The sequence below is a fragment of the Rattus norvegicus genome, chromosome 4 (genome assembly GCF_021556685.1).
Source record: "Rattus norvegicus strain SHRSP/BbbUtx chromosome 4, alternate assembly SHRSP_T2T, whole genome shotgun sequence".
Lineage (NCBI taxonomy): Eukaryota > Metazoa > Chordata > Mammalia > Rodentia > Muridae > Rattus > Rattus norvegicus.
In genome coordinates, this window is record NC_141537.1 from 132,984,793 (window position 1) to 132,996,641 (window position 11,849).

At 43.5% G+C, this 11,849-nt stretch overlaps 1 protein-coding gene across 27 annotated transcripts in view; it reads right to left on the minus strand.

Annotated features, from left to right (window-relative positions):
* Foxp1 (forkhead box P1) overlaps nt 1-11,849 on the minus strand; it is a 595,264-nt gene that overhangs the window by 223,295 nt on the left and 360,120 nt on the right.

The following is an 11,849-nucleotide window of genomic DNA, read 5'->3' on the forward strand; positions in this document are numbered from 1 at the left end:
TGCATTGAGCAACAATCTTCAGATTTGACAACTATTATCAAATCAGGCACTAAGGTTTCAATTATTCTAATTATAGGATGAGGTGAGTAGCTAGAATTTGATATTAAAGTATAGGAAATATAGAACTTACCAAGGAAACAAGCCAGACTTAGCAGGCCCCATCTCATCCCTGGAAAGCTCATACTTGTACCATGGGCTATGTTAACAGAGACGGCAGAAGCTATGTCCTGCAACCCAGTGACCTCAGGCCCGTCCTGAGGAAGCCTCAACTCACTAGTTGTCACTAGTTGCTCTGTAGCTTGAATCTAATGTCACAGATCTCTGAATTGATGGATATTGTCAAAGACAAACCTTGCAGATCCTTAATTACCCAAGCCACAACTCAAAGCTATTCAGTTCAGGAATATATCTCCCATCCATTATTTCCCGCCGAAAGGTTTAAAGTAAATCAGCAGATGTTCACATACTGAGTTTCTGTTTTCTAGTTTCACTAAAGTCTTAAAGAAAAAAAAAACCCACCATTCAGATACTAATTTTTTCTCTCCAGGCCACTGAGGATTTATGACCCAAATCCCTCCTCTATCTATTGATTGGCTTATGTGTGTCTCCTTCAGTTTACCTCTGTGTGCATTAAAGATTTCCATTGATGGTTCACGTATGTGCTTCTGTATCTTATTGCACCTCAATTAGAGTGTGAATTCCTAGAATGAAAGGAGAGAGGGAAGGCAGTATTTCTCTGTGGTGTCTAGTGGTGAGGACACGAATGGGAGAAAGCCTACACTAGAAACAAGGGAGCTGTGGCTGAGGACAGCTGCTCTCTCAGTGACCCACCAAGAATGTCCAATCTCCATTTCCTCAGCAGGCTGCCTCAAGGGTTTTTAACTATTACCAATGTCCAATTTCTTAATTTGTGAGAAACTATCAGTTAAATTACTGAAAACAAGAACGGAAGTGTGAATACACCCACACATCACTGCATCAGACTAGAAACTGCGAGCCAAAATCATAAATTATGTGTATAGGTATGTAGACCCCTACACACACACACACACACACACACACACACACACACACACACACTCTTACACACACTCACATACCCTCAAGCACACACATAAACATACAACATGCTCAAACACACACTCATACACACATGCACGCTCACACACATGAACACTCACAGACACCCCCCCCCACACACACACACAAAGCATCATCTACCCTATGAAAGTAAGAGCAGAAAATCTGCCACACACCACATTCCACTCAATAACCCAGGGGAGGGCTACTATTTCTGCAAAGTGCAAGGCCGTGCACATTTTAAGGTTTCTGGGGCATATAACTTCTGCTGTAATAGGTTGCCGTGGCTGGCTCTTGTAACAGTTAAATCTTTCCTGTCAACTTGATGGGGTTTAGAATCACCACAGAAACATACCTGTAGAGGTGTATCTATGAAGGCTGTATTGTTCAAAAGGGAAAAACCACCATAAACATGGGTAGCAACAGCCAATGGACTGAGCTCCCAGACTGGATACAAAGAAGAAAGCAAGTTGAACGTCAGCGTCTACCTCTCCGTCTCCTGACCGTGGAAGCAGTGTGACCAGATGCCTCATGTTTCTGCAGGTGTAACCTCTCCCATTGATGGACCGGACCCGCACAAACTGCAGGGCAAAATTAATCTTTGCATCCTTAAGTTGTTTCTGACAGCCATGTTGTCACATCTGTGAGGAAAATTACTACTACAGCTGTGTAGGTCTACAGGCAGCTGTGCACCGTGGTAAACAACAGGTATAGCCGTGTCTGCATAGGACTGTCTTCGGCATGGAACGCTAGGCTGGATTTGGCCTGAGCACTAGAGCTCTTTGGTTCCTGTTCTGGTGTGAAGGTTCAACCCAGCACCTTGTACACAGAATGTGCCCAACAAACATCTGAGGCGGGCTGCTTCCTGTCAGAAGACTCCTTTCAGAAGGCCACCCTCACAATCACAGTCCTGAATCACCTCATTACAGAATATAACCTTGACAATGGTGTTAGTGATTAAAGCACACCTACCCCATGCATGATGTCGTCCCCATCTGACAGATAGCTGAGGGCTACAGGAAGTCCATACATCAGTACACACGACACAGACACATAATACACAGCATAAAACTTTGTATTTATAAGACAAATATAAGCCTCATGACCCGAACAGCAGAATAGAAAGAAACCAGGTAGAGACAACCCAGTGCTTCTGCATGTCGAACGCTTATTGCACTGAAATGGAGATCTCACCAGGAGGAAGGAGCAAAATGAGGGGAGGTAAGCAATATTATCAAGGTGTTATTTATCACACACATTAGGACCAAAAATAGTCAGAAAAGAATGAGCATCGTGTCATTCTCTCGCCGTCTTTGACCTTGTAAAAGGTTGCTGAGTTCTTATAGAGGATAATGAGCGTCAGTGGGAGAAGCCTTCCTTATGAGAGAGCTGCTCTGTACCATGCCGCCTTGAAAAATTAATATATAATAATTATAATCATGAAGCGCCACTCTTGCCCTGCTTTATGATGCTACATCTTATTTTATTAAAAATTTCCCCAAATCTTTCTTCCCTTGGCTGTGAGAGGCATGGCTCTGCTACGGAAAAGCAAAAGACATTTTACGCACAATTTTCCTCTCCTAGAAAGAGGTAGATTGTGCCCTTCAGTGAACATAAAATTGATATTATCATCTCTTAGTTTATATCTCACTACTTAACCTTCAGATTAAAAGTTATTGGATTTGAATGACTAAAAAGACATCCTGTCACCTTCCCTCCCGTGGAGAGACCGTTCAGGGCAAGACAAAGCAGCATGGGAAGGGTATCTGTCCGGTGGGAACAGCAGTCTGACTGCCATGCTCAAGGGCTCAAGGAGAGACCACAGCAGGCCACTGGCAATAGACTCACGGCTGGGAGGATGAAAAATGGCAGAGTATGCTCTGTGCTCTAGAAACCTTGCTGAAGATGAATGTGTGGGGAAGTTAATCTTATTTTGAGTATCGTCATAAAAGGAGCAAGCTAGGGTCTGGGGAGACAGCCCCATCAGTGAACTGGTTACTTGCTAAACAGTAGGACCCGAGTTCAATCCCAGCACCCATATTTTTCAAAGGTAAAGCCAGTGGTAGCTTGCCAGTTATCCTAGTGCTGAGGAAGCACTGGCAAGCATATCCTAGCCTACCTGAGGTGAGCTCCAGGCCAGTGAGGGGCTCTAGCTTAAAAGATTTACAAAAATAAAAAAATAAATAAAAAAAATCAAAGAGCAAACTCAGATGACAAAATTGGGAACAGTACATGATCTCAGCCTGCAATTCTATGTGCATGTATGCACATGCACACACACATGGACAAACGATAGGGATAGAATACTAAAGTCAAGAGAAAAAGAACTGTGCCCGAGTTATTACATACACAATCTCTGCAGAAGCTACAAGGGCCTTCTAGAAGGATTAGAGAAAACCCAGCTTGCATCTACCTTAACTTTTTCAACTTAAATGCAGTGAGGAGACTTCCGTCCCTGGGCAGTTGGATCGGCACCTCTTAAATGAGTTTACCAAGAGCGCCCGCTGTTTAATAATTACACACTGTATTTTTCCAGCAAAAGATACACACTATGCGCTCCTCCCCCAACCCCTTGCCACTTTAAAAACAAATTCTTTCTAAGAGGCTTTTGTCAATATGGAATAAAGACCCTATCACAGATTCAGCTTAGTTAGTTTTGTTCTCTAAGATAGATAAGCCGGGCTCTGTGATCAATAGGCGCACAGGAGTTTTATCAGCATCCCCATGTGACTCTCAGAGATTCGAGCAGCAGGCCAAGGCTGAAGGCGACGCACTTGATAATATTAATCAGAATAAACATACACAACCACTGTAGTGACTTTTAGCCAAACAAAAAGGCTTTCTTTCTTCTTTCTTTTTTTTTCTTTCCTTCTCTTCCTCTCTTCCTTCCTTTCTTCCCTTTTTTCTCTCTCTTGGACAAAGTCTCAAGGAGCCCAGGCTGGCCTAGAACTGAAATTCACTAACTCGGTAGCTGAGAATGGCTCTCAACTCAAATGGCAGGTATGCGCACTATCCCCAGCTGAGAAGGTGAGGTCGCTTTTGTCATCTCAATGTCACTGTGAACCACCTGAGAAGGGGATCCCATGAGAGGCTACCTTCCCACCACAGTACACCATCACTGGGCGATGTGTTGGAACGTATCAGAGAAACAGAAGGGCTGTCCTTTCCTGGTCGGACTTACAAGATGTTAAAGAATCCATGCATGGGGTTGCAGGAGGAAATGGGGAGGAGAGCCATGACAGATCCCCAGTCAAACGTATCCAAGATTGGTGGACCATTATTAAATGCTGGGCTAATGGCTACCAATCTCCCAGGGATTCTTTCCCCGCTGGCTGGGCCCATTCTCAGTTTGCATAGGAGCAGGGACTGAGGCCTCATACAGGCCACTGCCACATACTCTCCGAGCACCTTCTTCTGTGGTCTCAGCTGTCTCCTGCCCAATCTCCCAGCTTTTGTGCCTACTTTGCCGCTCCACACACATCAATCTGTTCTCTCTGCCACCTCACCACAGGAGTGGGCAAGAAGAGCTGACCAGAAGCCATGTACACAAACGAACAAATTCAGTTCTGCAGGCCAAAGTGAAGAGATGATCAATACAGGGTGAAAGATTCTCATCTGAAATGCTTGAGCTCAGAAATGGTCCAGATTTTGGAAGGTGTTACTTTGAAATATCCACCCAGACTTACTGGTTAAACATTTCTATTTAATTAAAACAAACAAACAAACCAGCAAAACACAACAACAACAACAAAACCCAAATGGTTCCCAAACTGAAACTTTTCTTTAGAATCAAATCAGGCCTTAGTTTTGGATTTCAGAAATATGGGGATTTGGGACTTTCCTGATGCTCCACCTCATTAAGGTTTAGAAAGAAATATCCCTTCCCCTGCAAAGGATTCTTCTGTACTGAAAGTGTGGTCCTTACCTAGTGACACCATTACGGGAGGTTCTAGAAACTTTAGCCCATAGGGCTTAGGTAGCTGAGGTGGGTCTCTGTGGTCATGTCTTCACACTGAGTCTAGTCGTGAGCACCTCTGTTTTCTGACCAGCATGAGTGAGTGGCCCCATCACCATGACATCTGTCCCACCGTGAGCATAGACATCACAGAGCTAAGGGTTCTGGATGGAAACCTTTGAAACCATGAGATAAAGTACTTTTTGACCCAATCCTCATGGTTTCTCTCAGGTGTCTGATCACGGTGACACCTGTTGACATGACACAGGACAGCACAGTTTTACAGTGAGTTCTGCTTCTGTGACATGAATGAGACACAGAGTTTAGCAAGGGCCTCTGGAATGCTGTGGACACTTCAAAATTACAATAGGTTTGAGCTCAAAGTCAATGTGATGAAAGAAACTCCAGAACAGGGAGTTCAGACAAGCTCTCCATCTTTCTCCTCATGACTCTGAGGACCACTCCCATTTGTACGGCCATTCTTTCTTGTCATAAAAACAGTTCGTCACCTGGAGACCCTTTTTATCAGGTAATCTAGGCACCAGCCAAGTACACTAGACTCCATCAAGTGACTACATGTGTACATCACCCAAACTTTCCCACTTAGCCCACTTGGCTCTGCGGTCAAGAAGCCAGGCAACTGTGATGCACTGGTGTGGTCCCCAGGCTTCCAAGGACACTACAGGGCAGACATTTTGCTTCAACTGATGATACACTGACAACAGGCTATCGCTGAAATCCCATCTCCTCAGAGTTCAAAAAGAGATGTTTTTGATTTGACGAGCTGGAGGAAGGTTATTATATTTCTTATGAGTTAACATTATCAGGGCTTAAAGTTACCGTCTGTGGGCTGGAGAGGTGGCTCAGCGGTTAAGAGCACTGACTGCTCTTCCAGAGGTCCTGAGTTCAAATCCCAGCAACCACATGGTGGCTCACAACCATCTGTAATGGGATCTGATGCCCTCTTCTGGTGTGTCTGAAGACAGCTACAGTGTACTCATATATAATAAATAAATAAATCTTTAAAAGTTACCGTCTGAGAGCAGCAACGCCCTCTCTTGAAGCTGGGCACAGACACGTCACTCCCAATAAGAGGATGTCATCTGCGGTTCTGTTCTCATGATCTCTTAACACATAAGAGGTCCCTCTCCCCTTCTGGTCTCCCACGCCATTTTAATTTCCAATGGAGAGATTAATGACATACAACTGTTCTGCAACCACAACTTGAAAGAATTTCATATGAGGCCTGCAAGTTACATATATCTTTGAGAACAATATTTTGATGGGAGGCAGGGCTAAACCAACAGAGACAGAAAGAGCTAAATTTGGTATTCAGGGTAAAACATGCTTTTTTTCCCCCCTCCAGAAATAGACAGCAGAGGAACTAATAAAAAGAGGGGCTGGGGGTGTTTTTGTTGTGGCTGGCTTTTCTTTACTTACCAGAATCATCTGAATTCCCGTTTTTGCTTTCTTTCAATTTGTTTACAGGGTTTCACTAACATAAGCATTGCTGATTGCTGCCAGACATTTTTCTACGTCAACTTTTTTTTTTTTTTTTTTTTTTTTTTGGTGTCAAATTTGACCTGGGCAATGTCTCTAATAAAAGTGTATTTCAACAGAGCAATTCCTTTACAATTAGAATTAGTTTTTCACCTAGCTGCTAAAGAACATGTTGGCTTCTAACTTGTCCTGGGTCCCAGTAGGGTACTCGATATCAATAATACCGTTCTTTACACCACCTTTCTAGAAAGTTCCCTTCCAGGACGCTGAGGATTTCATCATTTCTTCCCTCCTGACAGCATCGAGAGAGCTGTCTGAGGCAGCTGCAATGGGACAGGCCACTTTAGTGGACACGTAGCAGACTGACAGAGCTAACCTAGCCTGGCATCTCAGTCTCACACCCACACTTCTGGACCCACTGGATCCAGTTCACTCTGTGCAAAACAAAACTAATAACGTTAAGCCCCCAGAATTTTCACACCGTCCCTTAGAGAAGATGGTACTATCGAGAAACCAAGGCATGCGCTTTACACAAGAAGCAATCAGCCTCTCTCCTGCTCAGTGCCCTCCAGTAAGCTGAGTGACGAAGACCAATGAGGAGCTTCATGCCCCCACTTTGTAAGTGAAGAGGTAAACGTCTTTTAAATTTATTTATTTTTATGTATATGAATACACTGTAGCTGTCTTCATGCACACCAGAAGAGGGCATCAGATCCCATTACAGATGGTTGTGAGCTACCATGTGGTTGCTGGGAATTGAACTCTGGACCTCTGGAAGAGTAGTCAGTGCTCTTAACCACTGAGCCATCTTTCCAGCCCAGAGGTAAACTTTTAAGCACTTGCTTCTATGCTAAAATCAAGATCCGCTAACAGTGTGGACACATGTGTCCTTTTCTAGGTAGCCTTTGGCTCTCCAGGAGACTCTTGGAGACTCTATGGACACCGTAACCGTTAATATTAATTGTTAACTTGATAGAACATATAATCAACTAGGAGACAAATGGGTGACTGGGAAGGGATTTAGTGGGGGACACTGCCACAGGGATTAGGGTGCTGGACTGAATGAACAAGAAGAAGGTCGCTGAGCACGGCATCCATCTTTCTGCTTCCTGACTGCAGGTGTGATGGCACCACCGTGTCTTCATTCCATCGAGGGAACTTTCCCGCCATGATGGACTATGGTGAGCCAGAATCAATCTTCCCTCCTTAGACTGCTGTTCGAGGTGTTCTCCCATGGCGGTGAGAAAAGTAACTAACATGGTTACCTAGCTCCGTGAATGCCCAAGCCTCTGGTATGGCACGGTAATGGATTTGCATGGAACTGACCCCTAGCCTCTTCTCACAAGCTTTCGAGTTACCTCTACTTACTTAGATAGCCCAACATGAGGCAAATACCACATAGGTGGTCGCTAGACCTGTGCTTTGAGACTAAGGACAAGAAAATATAGACATGTTCAGCTCAAATAGAGTTCCCTCCGGAACCTTAGATCCACAGTTGAATCTGTTAACAGATTTATGCCTACAAGGAGCTGACTGTTAATGCCACTGTGTAAGTATCTATGATTCTGCCAGATTCCTCTAATCTAAACCCCTTTGCAAGTATGTCACCACATTATTTGCCCTAAAGAGTTGAGCCATTCTCTGTGAGAGTTCAGGCTTCTATGTAACTATTAGCACTTTACCTCCCTCTTATTCCCACAACCTCTGTAGGGCCCTCTGATCCCCGCCCGCGCCCCATGATGCTTTTGCAAGCCTTTCCCTACCCTTTCTTCCTGTTACCTCCTTGCCAGTCACTCAACTTTTGTTTTTCATTTTTTTCTTTTTTGTTTACATTGTTGACTTGAATCATAGTCTTTCTTTGACCAAAAACGCCAACATTTGAAACCAAATGTCAGAGAAGCTACAAAAAAAAAAAAAAAAAAAAAAAAAAAAAAAAGACCTTCGCTTGCTTATCCCGCCTCAAGTAACAAGCTCTCAAGTTGCAAGTGTGGAATATCTTTTTTTAAATGACTTTCTCACCCGTTCTACGGGTGCCATTCTTGTCCTATAAAATGATAGCCACACCCCAAAAACCACGGCCGCCCCGAAAATCACAGCCACCAAAACTCTCCTTCTGATGATTTGCACACAATAAGAAGGCAAGTGGTACCAAAGAATGTACTACCCCCCCAAAGAAAGCACCCATCATTTCAAAGGGGGATGTTGTTAAGAAATAGCTGTTTTATTTAACAGCTATTCATTTTTATTGAATAAACATTTTCTGGTATGCATTCTGTTCATTGACCTGCCAGCATATGCTGTATATGGAGAAACTTCTAAACATTATGTTCTATGTAATATGCTTATCTGAAAAGTCTCTCATTTGCAGCAATATGGAAATAAAATCCTGCTTTCAAGAATCCAAGACTTGTCAAATGCATTAATCCACATGGCTTAGGAAATCGCTCTGGACATTTTAAAACCCTTCCCTAAAGGAGGGAGGGAACAAAATCTTAACCATCAATAATAGTATCTGTTGCTAAGTTCCATAATGGAGTAGGCATCCCCCAACACAGAGCTCAGAGACAGCAATGGGGGCAGGCGTAATAGGAAGTAAAAGGCAGTTATGGTATAGGGTAAAAGGACTACTCAAGGGCTCCAAGACAATGTTCAGAAATTATGCTATCAAATTACGTTATAAAAAAAAAACAACATTGTAATAGTTCTAGGGCCTGGATATAAATAGAGTTGAAACAATATTGAGACATTATGTTTTGTTTTGAGGAGGAAAGACAAGGCACTCTTATGGGGCGGCTGTTCCAACTAATGGCCGCACCTCTCTTTGGCTGGTAGCTTTCTGAATGATGACCGATCTTGTAGCTCCGCATGCCTAGCTGATTGGCCTAGAGGGGGCAGGGGTAGTAGTCTGCCCCATGGACTCACAGGGACCCGCAAGGCTGCAGGGCTCCTGTCTTCAAAGGCGGATGATTCATCTCCCAGCGGTTGCTGCCCTTGTGGGATAGTCACCCAAGGTTGCTAGACGCTCTCCTTTTTCTTGAGAGTGTATGGGAAAGCAAGGTCCTCCCATTTCTCCAGGCTGTCACCTAGATAATTCTTTAAAACAAATTCTGTGTGGGACTCAACTTGGGCAACCAATAGAATCACTATGGTAGTGGCTCTTTGTGAGAGCTGCAGTTTGGGGAAAGGGTACTTACTGTAATTTGTTGTCATGACTGGCGAAAAGGAGCCCAACACAGAGCTCACTTGGCACCCACTCCACCCCCACCGAATAACACCGAAAAGCTCTGGTGCAAGGAGGATATTCAGAACCATTCCTTGTAACTGGCAGCGTAATTAACTCGCTTTACACCAGACAGCTTGAAGCCAGATCTTTGTGTCCCATGGACTTCTGACATATTTTACAGTTCTAACTCTCTTCCACTGTCCTACATTAATCAAAGCTGTAACCCCTGTTGTCTTTGTACTACGGAATCAGAATGTGCCCCTGGCGAGGAATGGGGGAAAAGTCAACAGGAATTAAATTTCAGTGCAACTGTTTACTCAACTGTGGCCTGCAGATATTGAAATTTTATCCGTGGTTTTGTGTGACTACCGCAGTAATGAATTCAGCATGGCTGTGACTTTCTCTGGCGCTCTCTGGCATTCTCACTTCAAGTAAAAAACCTGCGGGAGGAAGATGACGAAAACCACGCAGGTCTACCAGCAAAGCTCACAGTTTCTCCACTAGGTTTAATTGCTGCTGTTTTCCAGGCCGCGGAAGAGTTGGGGCGCTTGGGGCCCCTGGGATATTTGTGAGTCTGTACTTTTTCCTCTGTCACCTTTCTATACAATCCCATTTCTGCCAACCAACCTGTGCAGAGGCTTCCCCTGCCCAGGGAGTCAAAGCAGCTGGTGATGTTTTATAAGGTCTAAGAGGGCTCACCAACCACAATAAGTGGGGCTTTAGTCACAATCCTAGACCCGACGGATGCCTTTCTCCCTCACACATATCAGTGACAAACAGACAGAAAATTGCCGTGAAATATTTATTCTCAAGCTTCAAAGTGGAATCAAAAATCAAGTAATTGAACAGGGCATGGAAGACCATTTATTTAACAACACATTCATTCTCCACGTCTCACACCAGGTAACTTGCTGGTAACTCATTACTTTGGGGAAAGATGCAACTGAAATGTGCTTCCAGAACGTTCTCCCGCGTTACTCGCGTGTTACCAATACTACTGTTATGGAGTGGGGTAAGACTTTGTATTAGTAGGTGAATTGAATATGTAAATTTCCGCGGTTGGTTAAATACTTTTTTGTTCTTTAAGCTTTTTTTTTAAATCATTACATTTGGGTATAAGAGAAGGAGGGGGATTGCAGAAAATCAAACTTGGATCCTCAGGCCTGGTGACCAGAAATTTTACCTGCTGGCTCCTTGATTAAATATTTCAATAATCTGAATAATTGTCCATCTATCAGGTAAAACTCACTGAGTGGGGAAGTTAACCTCCCACTTACTTAACGGATATTACCTAGACGCAAATGATTGTTATGCACATTGCGAGGCCTCATCTCAACTATGTCACAAAGAAATGACTGATCTTGACTTCCATCTTCTAAGGGTTTACAAGACAGAATTCTAAAAGTACTAACTACTCATGTAACCATAAACACAGGAGGCTACCATCGAGCATTAACTGAAATGAACAAAATTAATACAGCACAAGCGACATAAATTCTGGCTGACAGGGTACCTATCGTGGCGGCAGAATTGGCTGGGGTGACAAGGAGATCAAGTTGTATCTCAAAGTCCCCACGAACTGACTTTGTTTGTCTGCCAACTTCCCTTTCTTTTCTGGAATTCAACTCTTTGGGAGGCAGGGGCAAGAAGATGCAGAGTTCATGGCCAGCTTTGGGTACATAGCAGTATCAAAGCCAGGAGCCTATCTAGATGAGAAGTTGTCTCAGAGAAACAAAATACAGCCGCTTACTAAGAGCCTCACCCTTAAGAATTTGATTCAGATTTTAAGAAAGTAGTTTAAAGGTTTATCCTTTTCTTGTATGGTGTTTCCCAACAATTTCTCTATGGAAAAATTACAAAATTTCCTCAAGATATTTCATTCCTTTATTTTTTTTCTTCCTCTCAAATACCTGATTACAAATGGTGCCCCACTACACATAAGATAAATGAATCAAGGACAAACCTTCCCTGTTATCAGGAGCAGAAACTTGAAGTATTTCCTGATCCCAAAGGGTGGGAAAGCAAATCCAGTCTTCAAGGAAATGCTATCTACATTTGAATTTTTACCAACACAATGCCATGTCTTAGGTC